The following is a 5,273-nucleotide window of genomic DNA, read 5'->3' as shown; positions in this document are numbered from 1 at the left end:
ACTGTGAGAGACATAATCTAAAAAAAAATATCCAGAAATCACAATATATGATTTTTTAACTATTTATTTGTATGATACAGCTGCAAATAAGTATTTGAACACCTGTCTATCAGCTAGAATTCTGACCCTCAAAGACCTGTTAGTCTGCCTTTAAAATGTCCACCTCCACTCCATTTATTATCCTAAATTAGATGCACCTGTTTGAGGTCGTTAGCTGCATAAAGACACCTGTCCACCCCATACAATCAGTAAGAATCCAACTACTAACATGGCCAAGACCAAAGAGCTGTCCAAAGACACTAGAGACAAAATGGTACACCTCCACAAGGCTGGAAAGGGCTACGGGGAAATTGCCAAGCAGCTTGGTGAAAAAAGGTCCACTGTTGGAGCAATCATTAGAAAATGGCAGAAGCTAAACATGACTGTCAATCTCCCTCGGACTGGGGCTCCATGCAAGATCTCACCTCGTGGGGTCTCAGTGATCCTAAGAAAGGTGAGAAATCAGCCCAGAACTACACGGGAGGAGCTGGTCAATGACCTGAAAAAAGCTGGGACCACCGTTTCCAAGGTTACTGTTGGTAATACAATTAGACGTCATGGTTTGAAATCATGCATGGCACGGAAGGTTCCCCTGCTTAAACCAGCACATGTCAAGGCCCGTCTTAAGTTTGCCAATGACCATTTGGATGATCCAGAGGAGTCATGGGAGAAAGTCATGTGGTCAGATGAGACCAAAATAGAACTTTTTGGTCATAATTCCACTAAACCTGTTTGGAGGAAGAAGAATGATGAGTACCATCCCAAGAACACCATCCCTACTGTGAAGCATGGGGGTGGTAGCATCATGCTTTGGGGGTGTTTTTCTGCACATGGGACAGGGCGACTGCACTGTATTAAGGAGAGGATGACCGGGGCCATGTATTGCGAGATTTTGGGGAACAACCTCCTTCCCTCAGTTAGAGCATTGAAGATGGGTCGAGGCTGGGTCTTCCAACATGACAATGACCCGAAGCACACAGCCAGGATAACCAAGGAGTGGCTCTGTAAGAAGCATATCAAGGTTCTGGCGTGGCCTAGCCAGTCTCCAGACCTAAACCCAATAGAGAATCTTTGGAGGGAGCTCAAACTCCGTGTTTCTCAGCGACAGCCCAGAAACCTGACTGATCTAGAGAAGATCTGTGTGGAGGAGTGGGCCAAAATCCCTCCTGCAGTGTGTGCAAACCTGGTGAAAAACTACAGGAAACGTTTGACCTCTGTAATTGCAAACAAAGGCTACTGTACCAAATATTAACATTGATTTTCTCAGGTGTTCAAATACTTATTTGCAGCTGTATCATACAAATTAATAGTTAAAAAATCATACATTGTGATTTCTGGATTTTTTTATTAGATTATGTCTCTCACAGTGGACATGCACCTACGATGACAATTTCAGACCCCTCCATGATTTCTAAGTGGGAGAACTTGCAAAATAGCAGGGTGTTCAAATACTTATTTTCCTCACTATATATATATATATATATATATATATATATATATATATATATATATAACACAAAATGTGCTGTGCTAGACACATAGACTTGTTAAGAGAAAACAGGTTGTTGTTTTTGACACATTGGTTTCAAGAGTCAGTGGTGGCCAAAACACACCCAAATTTCTTCGTTTTGTGCAAAAACAGCCACAAAATGGTGTGTTGGCATGTCGAGAATCAACTCTAAGTGAACAGGATTGTGGCTACATTTGGGGAGGAGAATCATCTTGCAATTGACGTGAGAACTGACTGCGTTTACTGGCTGTGGAAGCTGTGATAACAGATACTGTCAAGTGTCGAAGTTATCAGAGCAGGATTAAAACATCTCCACTCCAGAAGGAATCGTAAGTCTTTTCTCTCTTAATGCAAAATGTATGTTAAAGTCCTATTTTTACACAGCCTCATGTCGTTTAGAACTCGTTAAATAATCTTTCATCTACTAAACACATTTTAAGGGACCAAGGAGATTTAAAATCTTCATCATTGTTATTTTTGGTTCACTTAATGTTTTCATTTCTCCCTCGTCATATATTTGCTGATGTTAACCTCAAACCTGAAATTCTATAATGAAATTTACTTGTGTAGTTTGTCTCCAGACTGGGACATGTTAATACTTTCACAGCCACCTCCTGTAGAGATGCTTTAGTTGATATTTAAAGAACAAAATGTTTTTGATTGAAAAAGCTGTGTATACACAAATACTGATGTATACAAAGTCTGAATACAAATGAAGCTGAGTGTCACTGTCATCTGTTAGTCTCCGTCTGCACTTCATGTCCCATCATCCTCTCCGGCTCACACCTGCACTCACTCCACCATTATTGCCCGCAACTGTCAGCGATCATCATCGGCATCACTCACTGTGTTCAGCTGTTGTCACCTTGTCTTCCCTAATTCATCTGTGCATTTAAGTTCCCCTCAGTTCAGTGTTCAGGGTCAGTATTGTTTGTGTTATGTGCACACTGTATTGTATGTTGGCTAGTAATCATATCAATTGCTTGATATTTTCATAATACAGCGAAAGCATGTCCTACGGCAGAATGTTCAACAGCGAAAGCATGTCTACTCTCGTAGGAGGGATTGTAATCAGCCTCATTATTTTCATCATCATCATCATCATCATCTGCTGTGTCTATAAACGCTGCTGCAAAAAAAGTAAGTGTTTCCTTCATTTTATTCCACAGAAATGTATCTGTGTGTGAATTTAACGACCGACATGTTTAGCTTGTTAAAACTGCACTTATATTTTAGTGATAATGGAAATGAGGGATGTTCAATTATATAGGGCGGTTGTGAAACTGGATTATAAAATGATCTTGTTTTTCAGCTGTGGAAGAAACGCAAGTAACGGGCGGTCGGGTGGCCGGCCGGTCGGGTGGCCGGTCGGGCGGCCGGGCGGTCGGGCGGCCAGCCTCTCACCCTCGTACAGCAGAAGATTGGGGGTCGGGCGGCCGGTCGGGCGGCCGGTCGGGTGGCCGGTCGGGTGGCCGGTCGGGTGGCCGGTCGGGCGGCCGGTCGGGTGGCCGGTCGGGTGGCCGGTCGGGTGGCCGGTCGGGCGGCCGGTCGGGCGGCCGATCAGCCGCTCACCCTCGTACAGCAGAAGATTGGGGGTCGGGCGGCCGGTCGGGCGGCCGGTCAGCCGCTCACCCTCGTACAGCAGAAGACTGGGAGCCAGACGCTCACCCTTGTACAGCAGAAGACTGGGAGCCAGACGCTTACCCTTGTACAGCAGAAGACTGGGAGCCAGACGCTTACCCTTGTACAGCAGAAGACTGGGAGCCAGACGCTCACCCTCGTACAGCAGAAGACTAGGGGCCAGCCGCTCACCCTCGTACAGCAGAAGACTGGGCCTTATTGGATGCAGATCATACAAGACTAGTGCAGTCTTTCTCAACTGTGGGCCATGACCCAAGCTAGTTTTTTTTATTTGTTTTTCTGGTGTGAGACTTTTACTTTGAAAGATGTGTGAAAACTGTTAACTCTTCTGCAAAGACTGCTCTTCTGTCAGATATCAGTGGAACATGGGGAACATCCCTTATTTCTATTAGATAGAATGTGCTTTTCCATTCGACTGCGCTACTTTTCCATTGGTTTTTATGTGCATGTGCTAGTCTGTGTTTGACAGTTTTTGCAGCATTCGTGCATGACACGGCATTCTAAAAATGCAGTGCTTATAACTTTTAAAACTTTAAAATGTGTCTCCGGACTTTATTTTTTTCTTCGTTCTATATTTTTTTCTTCGTTCTATTGATCTTCTTAAGTTTTCCTGATTCAGTGTCTTTATTCTAATGTAACATAGTTACATTGTCAATTATGAAATCACCAAAAAGTAGCAATAAATGATGTTTTATTAACAAAGTTCGGGAGGAGCAGGTTCAGATAATTAACCAAATTATGCACAGCTGGAGATTAATCAGTAATCAACTCAATGACAGAGTATAAATTCACAGCAGACCTATCTCTGTTCATTGAAAGTTTGTCAGCATCCCTCCTCCACCCCATCTCCTCATTTCCAGTTCCATCTACACTTACCAACTGGGGGGAGTACTCTGGGTTGTGGTCTAACTCCGAGCTCGGAGCCCTCCCCCCGGACAGCACGCCAAATACGCATAAACTTATTGTACTAATTATATGTAGATGTGAACTCGTGAAATGACCTAAGTGTGGTACATTGTGTGTTCGCTGGGAAGGGTTTGCATGCAGGTATGATGTTCATTCTATTCGCCATTTTTGAGAAATAAATTAGCTTGGGTCCAAATTCCCCAAAATTTGTGTTTCCGCTTAATGACCTAGGGGAAATATGAGAATATGCCAAACCATTTCAGAACCACTGGACTAGAGGATGTGTTTGTCAGAGTTATTAAAGTCTTGTGTAAAATTGCTCAATTTCTGTCTTATTTTCAGTTTGCCCTTTCAATTTAGTTTTTGCTCAGTAACAGTTTGTTTATTGTGTTTCTTTCTGTTTTGTTGAAGTTTTCCCGTTATATTTGACTTTAGTGTTTTATGGCTGCCAAAGTTAACCAATTTAATTTAAATCAGTTTAATATTTCTAAGTTTCTGGTGGATTGTAAATGCTCAAATTTGTACTGTTTAATATATTGTAACTTGTGGTCATAGTTTTTTTTTTTTTTTTTTTTTTGGTTAATGTGGTTTAGTTTCAAGTCTTCAGGTTTTAAGTAACAAACTCTGCAAATAGCAGGAAAAGAAGAAACCATGATTCCATTTCAAGGAAGTCTCAACACTTGTTTTCTGTTAAGTTTTTTCTTGCAGTGCAACAACTGCCAACCCTGAGTCCCGCCAACCTTCTGTTTTACACTCCCGTCATGAAAATGCACATGCTTGCTTTTTTAGTCAAAGAAAATTTTGTTAAAGAATTTTTCAGTTGTCATATTTTCTCAATTCAGTGCAGTGTTTGGTGAATGTTCACGGATGCTCTACTGGTGAAATAAAAGACAAACCTGTCTTCATTGCTTGTATTGCTCATATTCATCTAACGCAATCGAGTACTTTAGATATTTTTCTCTTTTTATTGATATACTTAGATATTTTTAGAAACAGTGTATGGTGTTTTGCTCTTAATAGATTTTTAAAGTTGTGAATGTGTTCTCAGTACATTTCCTGGAAATACAATTTTGAAGTAGTTCTTGTGCAATATTTGTTGTCAGTTTGTAGTCTCTTGTTGATTAGTTTTGCCCAGGTGTTTCCCATTAGCTACTCCCCCTTGTTAACCTTGTGTTTA

The 5,273-nt window shown here is 41.7% G+C and overlaps 2 long non-coding RNA genes across 2 annotated transcripts; both read left to right on the top strand.

Annotated features, from left to right (window-relative positions):
- Positions 1 to 1,729: 1,729 nt before the first annotated feature.
- On the top strand, positions 1,730 to 3,032 carry LOC309502476. The gene is made up of 3 exons (XR_014207314.1): positions 1,730 to 1,878; positions 2,553 to 2,689; positions 2,862 to 3,032. It is a non-coding gene; the product is annotated as an uncharacterized lncRNA (long non-coding RNA).
- Positions 3,033 to 3,035: 3 nt separating this feature from the next.
- On the top strand, positions 3,036 to 4,706 carry LOC309502477. Its single transcript, XR_014207315.1, has 2 exons — positions 3,036 to 3,077; positions 3,174 to 4,706. It is a non-coding gene; the product is annotated as an uncharacterized lncRNA (long non-coding RNA).
- Positions 4,707 to 5,273: the final 567 nt, after the last annotated feature.

This window comes from Leuciscus leuciscus (genome assembly GCF_965113295.1).
Source record: "Leuciscus leuciscus genome assembly, chromosome: 7".
NCBI classification, from domain to species: domain Eukaryota; kingdom Metazoa; phylum Chordata; class Actinopteri; order Cypriniformes; family Leuciscidae; genus Leuciscus; species Leuciscus leuciscus.
This window is presented reverse-complemented; position numbering and strand designations above follow the sequence as displayed.